Source organism: Aptenodytes forsteri, unplaced genomic scaffold (genome assembly GCF_000699145.1).
Source record: "Aptenodytes forsteri isolate BGI_AS27 unplaced genomic scaffold, ASM69914v1 Scaffold273, whole genome shotgun sequence".
NCBI lineage: Eukaryota > Metazoa > Chordata > Aves > Sphenisciformes > Spheniscidae > Aptenodytes > Aptenodytes forsteri.
In genome coordinates, this window is record NW_008795041.1 from 249,381 (window position 1) to 258,344 (window position 8,964).

Below are 8,964 nucleotides of genomic sequence, written 5' to 3' on the forward strand. Positions count from 1 at the left end.
GGGGGAGTGCTTTTTGAGACGCAACTCTGCAGCCACATCCATGAGGTTGGTTGCCAGTCCCCAGCAGAGCTTCTCCAAAACCACTGTGAGTCTGTCTACATGGGAGCAGCAGCAATCAGCCCCTTCATTGCCAAACCCCAAGAAAGGAGCTCCAGCCCTCCCATCTGTGATGGGCTGAACACAGCACAGCCTCAGTAGGGCCTCAGCAACAGGCGTCCCCAGCAAGCAGAGTGAGAAACCAGGGACCTTGAGGAAGCACCTTGCTTCAGTATCTTCTGATACACGTCCTGTGGACCAGGAACAAGTGATCTCTGTCTGCCATGCGCAATCCTCTAACAATCTTTTTTTTTCAAGGGAAAGCCAACAACATTCACTCAACCCTTCCCCAGAGGTCACATTCCCTAAATTGCATGTTACTCTTCTCGGTGCCATCCAGACCCGCCACATTTTGTGCTTCCTCAGCAATGGTGTCCACATCTGATCATAACCGAAACCTTATCAATGATCAGTAGTGCAATCACCATCTGCATCTTACGTGCTGTACCTTGCTGATACACACCTTCTTTCTGGTGACATTAGCCAACATTGACTCATACTCCCGTTGTGACCTTTCTGGTAGCACTGCTACCTGCTCAGCCATTCCCCTTTTTGTCTCTGTACATCTGGTTCTCGGGTGGCACTAATCAGTGTATTTTGAATTTGTCTGGGCTGAAGCATTTTGAAGTGATTTCAGACCATTTTTCCAATTTTTTATGATCATTTGGAATTGTAATCCTTCAGAGGACTCCCAGCTTGGCAATGTCTGCAAACCTGTTAATAGGTAGGTTTTCTCTTCCCACATCCAGATCATATGGGATACAGCAAGGCCCAGGAGAGCTATCACTTAAAATGGCCCCTCTTCTTGACCGAGAACCATGGTGCCTGTTTATTAAGTAATTATGTGCCTTTTGTGATTCTTGTCTAGCTCATCATTCCTTAATTTGCCAGTGAGACTGTCACGTGGTGAAATGTTGAAAGGTTTTTGTGTTGTTGTTTCATCTGTTGTTTGTCAGAGCAGAGAATTATGTCTATTATTACCTTGATATGATTTCTTTTCCTCCAGCAAAGAACAGAGACTATGTTGACTATTCGCTTTAACTCTTTCATTTTCTCTTCTATGCTGGTAAGTTAACTGCACAATCACTGGACCCAGTACTTTTAAGGGTACTAAAACAGGGCTGGCTGATACAAAATTCCCTTTTCTCATGCAGGTGTTATTTTTTCCCCCTTTACAGTGCTCTGGTGCTTTCCTCAGGGGCAGCCCTGATAGCTGTCGTCTCCCTGACGTAGTGCAGGAGTCACCAGTGCTCCTCGCTCCAGCCTGCGGCTGCCACCTGCCTATGCACAGCCCTGAAACCCTGAGGGGTGCCTGCACGACCCAGGGGCCCCAAAGCAGTGGGATTCTTGGGGGATATCTGGAGGGGATGGAAGGATGTCACCTCATTTCATATAGGGAGTGCAGCTGCACCTGCATTTAAGTGTGTGTGCAAGCATTGTGGTGAGCTGAAAATGTAGCAGGGAGAATCACACTGAATTATGCTGCAAACTTTCAGCCTTATTACTACGTTCTTTTCTATTGCATACCTAAATGCAATACTTGATATCATATCTGAGGAATAATACAAGAATTACACTGCATCTTTCTTGCCATTGCCTTAACACAAGAGAAAAAACTTTAAGCTGTGAGATCAATTAGCACAAACTTATGTTTTGAAAAACAGTGTTACAACAGTGGGGAGCCATTGGGCTCCACGCACATCATACTTTCATGGATGGAATTGCTCCCATTGAGCAGACACATGGGAGACCACTGGATACAGACTTGTTTGTGTCAGCCTTACTACCACGGCAGGCTTTCTGCAGGATGGCCTGGCTCTGAGCTGGAAGGGATTTGTGTAGCCTGAGAGGGTGACAGCAGGTCTACGGGGAGAGGATGCCATCCATTCTCAGATGAGCTGGGAGCATTTCTTGGGGTGGACCTTCAGGCTGGTCTGGAAAGCTGGCGAGAGCATGGGGACAGTTTGTGCCACAGCAAAAAGGAAACAGCAAACAACTGAGAAAGGGAAGTACCTCGAGCCTTTTCAGGAAATCCAAACCTCCAGCAAGGGCAGCAAGGCAGCAGCCGTTGGGTTTGGGTGATAGCAGAAGAGCAACTGGGAGCTAAAATCCGGTCTCAATCAAATACGTTGTTGTATGCGATGGCGGCCAGCCTGCTTGGCTCAGAGCAAAGACAACTATGTCAGTTTGCCACCATTACAGTACAAAGGCTGCGGGTAACCTGACATGATAACACGACTCGTTCTCCTCCAGTGTGCCAGTCCTCCCCTCCACCCCTCAGGTCTGCAGTGTGAGCTGTGGGTCCCAGCTCCTACCTGATACTCCCAGTCCGGTAGTCCCCAGGGTCTGAGTTGTCTGACATCTGCTTAAATAGCTGCCCACCAATGTTCATCTGTACCCTGGCTCTGTTAGAGCAGTTTTCTGCCTCATCACTCATGTTGTTGGCTGACTTGTGCTATGAAACTAGGACTGCAATAACAGAGAATTGCATTTAGGGCATGCCTCAATAAGAAACCACTGTGTTGCATAGTAGGCACCACACACCCTTAAAATTGCTTAAAATACCATTATCAGGCCATTTTTCCAGGCAGGAGCACTGCTTAAGCTCTCTGCTGCACTTTGTCATTCTGCCTAGTGCATAAAAGACAGACATAAGCATTACTCGGTGACCAGTTTGCAGAGAGGGTCTCTGAAGGGCTGTGGCTGCACGGCGCCGGGGCTGCCTGGCCTGGAGCATCCCCAGGGAGGACGAGCTGCCGCGGGACAGCCACCCCACTGCCTGTGCGGGGCTGTGGCTGCCCCACTCTCTGCCACTCCTCTGCTGTTTGCCAAAGAGCGGCTCACAGCGGTTAAATACCTGGCAAATCCTTGCTCTGAGGACTCCGCGCAAAGTGGCTTTGTGGAAGCAGCGGACAGCCCAGGGGTGGCTTCAGCCCCTCTGCACATTGTCCTGATACAGCAGACGTGTATTGAGAGGGGCCACGCTGCCGCAGCTGCACCTGGGCATCGCTGGGGGGCAATCCCAGATCCTTTTCCTCTTCCTCATGCTTCAAACTGGGGGCTGGGCAAATAGTCCTTTTAATCCTCCGAGCTGCCTTTTTCCCACATGACTAACTCTTCTGCATGCATGACATCCACCTTTTCTCTGACGAAAGCCCTCCCTGGCTCACCAGCTGCCCTCAGCCCATGCAACGGGGGCTTTCCCCACGCTGGGAGCCCTCCTACAAGAAGGGGCTTTCATGAGATCCTCGTGTGCGCTCTCTAGGTGGGGAGCAGAGCTGTGTGGCGGCGAGGAGGATGGACGTCTCTGCTCCTCTGCAGGCGGGCGAGCCACCTGGGACCAGCTCCCGTGCAAAAGGCACTTACCAGCAGCCAGCCTCATCTCAAGCATCAGCAGTTTGGGCTTAGCTGGCTCTTCCCCTGCAGAAACATCCAGTGCCTTGGACAACTAATCCATATCCCTCCATAAATTCCTGTCCCAAGACAGAGTGCTTCACTCCCTGGATTTCAGACCTAAAGAGAAGCTGCCACCTCTGCCCCATTCTTTCGCGCTCCAAGGGAGACACAGGCTGGTGGCTGTTCCCCAGGTCAAAGCGTGCTCAACATCGCCAAGGAGGCAAGTGCCCCGTGGGCAGGGGCAAGCCCCAGATCTGAAGACAACATCAGGAGCTGTGTAAAGATGCTGTCAGTTGCCCGAAGCATCAGGAAACCATAGTGGTTTTGCAAGGTTTAGGAGAAAGCATTGAAGCTGAATGATTTTCAGGAAGGCAGATGAGTGTACAAATCAGCAGGTTAAATTAGGATATCATAAAGTGTCATAGTTTGCATTGCTGAAGGCCACAGTCAAAATCAAGACCGTATGTTAAGGAGACAGAGGAGAGGGAACCCTTCAGAGGCACAATATTCTGTATTCCTTACACCTTGTCCATTACAAAAAGTCACCTTGCCTCACCAATGAAGGGAAGGGTATTGATCCTGTGAAACACAGCTTTTCGTCTAGGCAACCCGTGTTTCTCATTTCAGTTTTACTATGGCAGGAGTGAGTCGCCCCAGTTTGTTTTACAGTGACCATGTGTCTGCACATCAGCACCTACAATGTCATTTAGATACAGAATCATAGAGGACGTTAGTCCAAAGTCTAAAATTCCTGTGGGTCTACAACTGATAAAAGCTACATACTGTAATTTGTAGCAATTAGAATCTAAATGACAGGAAAGCGGCAGAAGCTGATAGAGAGATAATGCCAGAACACTCTCACCATTTCTCCAAAATTAAATGTTTTCTGTTTAGCCACTGTTGTAGCTAATAAGCTGCTTTGACAGCTTCAGATTGCCACCTCTAAGGGAAAGGGAAACACAATAGGAAGGAAGAGGACAGACTAGCAAAATCAAACTTTTCTTTTTGATCTTAAGTCAAATTCAGTTCCTACTGAAGCTGCTGACTTTACTGAGAACAAAGGTGAACCCGTGCTATGTAGATGGAATTCCTCTGCACCCTTTTATCTTGGGCAGAAATGCAAACCTCAACCCAGCCACAGAATATCCAGTTAAAACGCAAATGCTAAGTGCATCCACAGTGCTTAATGTATTCACAAAACTGAATATACTGACACATTTGTGCTGGTAAGGGTGTTATCACTCATCACTGTCAACGTACTTTAGCTTTATGTGATTTGAAAACCAGCAAGTTCAGTCCAACAAATTAGGCATATCTAACAGTGTAAATTTTCCATTAGCAATTGTCTAGTAGCATAGGAAGCTGCGGCGTCACTACATTGCACACATCCCTTCTTGCACGCCACATTAAAAGGAAACAAAAACCATGAGAGGCCAAAAGGAACTGCTCATAGGAAACCAAGCACAGATTGCTCATTGCTAATGGATTGTGGACAGTTGGTCAATGCATTTTCTGTAAAAATTTGGTGCATTTAAAACAGCTCATTTCATGAGTCACAGGTTACTGCACTGACGAACTGACCAAATTTCTGAGGGCATATGAGCCATGTTTTTAAGAGTATCTAGAAACATAGACTCCCATTTTTCACTGGGAATTATTTTAAAAGTCTTTGTTGCACTTTTGCCTTAAGCTTTAAAGTAATTTCTTTTGTTTTCCCACATGTGGGAGGTTACACATGAAAAACTCTTTCTGTCAAGATGTGATAACACTCCTTGCTTGGTCAAAACTGACGCCCAGTTCTTGGAACCAAATTATCAAACCAGAAGCTCTTGTGCTAATGCCGTGATTTGTATTAATTTGGGAATTATTTCATTCTCACAGTGATGAAGGAACAAGAGTCTGCAAGAAGCCCATGAGGTCATCCCTCCAGGCTCTTCAGCACCGGCAGAGCCCTGGGGGAATACTGGGTCCAGCTGTGAGTACCAGACTTCAAGGTGGGCTAACAGGGAGATGTTTGGAGGAGAGTACCACAGACAGACTCTCTCAAGACTTTGCACGCTGTCCTGGAAGAGAAGAGGCAAATGCTGATGTGACAGAACAAGCTTCAGTCTAGTTTTCTCCAACACAGAGTAAGCATCAGCTTGCAGGACAGAGCAGTTAGCTTTCCTTAAAGCAAGTGGCAGAATGGCTCGAGTAAGGACTTCAGCATCTGCCCACAGTTTGCAATCTTCCCTAAATAAATATTTATAAAAAAGGATTACTAATTTCATTTTCAAAACCAGCCTGTGGGCGATAGAATGCTGAAGGTTGCACACAGCAAATGGTTGTGTCACGACCGACTCGGTCCCTCATTTAAGGAGGGCGTTCCCGACGTTCTCCAGCACTCCAAATGTGTAGCTAATGACTGACAGCATAAACAACTTACTCATGCATGATTTCTGCTCATTCTAGCCTAGGCATCAATACTGTCTCTCAAGTAAGCTGAACAGAACTGCAATGTCCTTCCTGAAATGTCAACTTGCTGGGGATGTGGAGCTAGCGATAAACATTGCAGATTTTCTTCAAACAGAACTTCTCTGGCTTTATTGCTTCATTTAATTGAATTTTCTTTTCTGCTCTCTTTTCTCAAATGCAGCTCTTGAAAATGAAACAGTTCAGTCTCAGGCACACCATGTTCCTTTGTTGAAATTCATTGGCACAGCACAAATGTAACTGAAAGCAGAACCGACTCATTGTTTTTAGGAAGTAGTTTCCAGTATAGTCTATATTGCTTGTTACTCACTTTCCTGTTATCAGGTCGTTCAATGGCGGGTGGTTTACAGAAAAAAAGGCAAAAATTACAAAGTTACATAAAACATCTGGGCTAGATCCTCAAGGGATATAAATTATCGTCATACCATTTGCAGGCTCTGGAGGACAGGCTTTACCAAATCAAAGTGCTCTTTGTTTTCTAATATGATCCTGCTGCACAAAGAGACTAGAAGAGAGATTTATTTCTTCTGTAGCACTGTGACCTTGATTAACCTAGTTTGCGGTACCTATTTCAGTGAAAGAGCAAATACCAACACTGACTGCAAAGCATTGCTAAGTGTGACACCTGCCTGTTCATGTATCATTTGCTTCTCTCAAGCCATTTTCTGTCAGCAGAGAGGCAAGCAAGATGTATGCTCTGGGTGAATCCCATATCATCATTAGCAGAAAATTACACCAAACTGCTGTAAAGTAATTACGCGGCTAAAAGGTGAGCTGGGAGGAAGTCAGTGATTAAAAACTGACCACCAGAGTCAGCCCACATCACATGTTTTGTCCAGAGGCTTTCAATCTATTTTCAAATCGTTGGCCAGTGCCATGGGCTGAACTGAACCTTCACTCAGGCCTTGAGAAGTATGCTCAGATATGCTTGGCCCTTTTTCATATCAAGTGAATTTTATTTCGATACCATATAGTACAATACAGGATAACAGTAATTCTTAATTGGTAGCTCGAGGTTGTTCTTGCACTGCCAAGCTATTCTCACCGAAATCTTTCAGGGGTTCTTGCAGAGGTGCTGCAGTTACAGCAATCCATTGTGGTCATACTGCAGTGTAGCTGTCATTCAGAGAATGTCAAAAGTGTGAAGGTTTAGAAATGATGGGATCTGAATTACCGCAGTAAAACTCTGCCTGAGTGAAAGACCTTGGAGCAATGACTGAGGAAGCAATAATAACACTGTACTCTATATCTTCCCTCCAAATGATCTTAAACACTGGTAAGCTTAATCTTTGACATTCCTGTGAGAAATACATCTCCGTGTTGTGGATGGTGATTTTGAAGCACTGAGATATTATCACTAGTAACTGACTTTATTAATCCTTTTCCAGAATGGAGCAGCGCACCATCTGGGACACAGAGCAGACGCAGTCCTTGTCCAGAGGGACCCACCAGCAGGACATCAAAGACAACTGTGACAGATGAGACCACGTGAGGCAAATGATCAGTGGGTTCCATAGTTTTATTTTGCATTTAGCCCTCCTCTCCCCGCCTCCCCTAGCCTCGGGCTTCCCCCACTCAGCTTCCTCCCTTCGCCCCGCCGCTTCCCCTTCTCCTCCCCATTCCTCCCCTTCTGCTCACCCCGTACCCAGGAGCCAGCACTGAGTCAAATGGACAGCCAAAGGTGCTCGACACAGCCAAAATGCTGAAGGATTTGTACCCTGGGAGACAAGAAACCTTTGTACTGTTCGGGACACTGGAGGGTCCTTTACAAGCAGCTTTTACCCGGTCTGATGGAATAACCCTAATATGTAAATGGGTTTTCCAATACTGCCTCCAAATATGACACTGGAAACAGGATGGCTAATGGTCAAATCCTGCCTCCAGTTTGGTGACTGCTGATACTACATTTTGCTTCAACACACTTCCATTCTCTGTGTGCAGTTAACCACACACACAACTCCCCTTTACTGGGGCCCAGTTCTTCTGAAATCAGTATCACTTTTATCACCGATGTAAATGGGAATGGGATTAGGGCACAGACAGCACAGTCTGTATGTATGGCTGACTTTAAAGTAATCCAACAATGCAGTTCAGGGTCCGGCACCATTTGATGCCCTCAACTCCCAGCCACACAAAGAGGAAACACAGGTCTGAACGGCCTCTGCCGACTTACCACCGCCTACGCGTTCTCATTCAGGTCGGGTGCATCAAGGCCAGCAGCTGGTGCTTCAAGCACTGAATCTTTTCAAAAGCTACCCAGCTGTCACATGAAGAGTTCAGCTGACCCCGGGTTCGCTATGTCTTGGAAATCTGCTCTAGTTCCATTATTAAAAAATGTAAGGAAGATTTTTACAAAGAGCTGCGAAACGCCCTCATAGATTTAATGAGAGCTGGGCCACTAACCAGAAACTGTACCTTTGGAAAATCTGCCCTTTTTTGCAACTTTTAATTTCAACAAATTTCAAACTTTTGCAACTTTTAATTTCCAGGTCATGTAATCTGTGACTTTGGCTGTTAAGTGAAAAACATTTTTAGTACCAGATCCTTGGTAGTCCTAAAGCGACAGATGACCCAGCTGCTTTTAACCTGCTCTTACGGAGACTGTAAAAGCTTGCTTTTTTTTTCCCTCGATAAATTAAAACTTTCATGCACTGATCACTATTCCATCCAAAGGCATACTGCGTATCAGCAAACGGAAGTCATTTTACAGAGAAACTTTTGCATATGGCTTGAAAGAAAGCCCAGCAAGAATTGACAATGGCAAATGATCTCCCCGGTGACATTCAGGAATAATGCAGTTTCACATTTATATCAGGGAAAAACAAGCAATAGACATATTTAAATAATCATTAAAAATTAAACGCCTGACACAAGGCAGGTTTCAACCCTGTTCTGCCACATATCTTCTGGAAATCTTTAACGGATATCATTTGAGGTCTTCTCATTTGCTTTGCTCATGAACAAAAGCTTTGTAATGGAGGTTCGAGTGTATGTGTTATC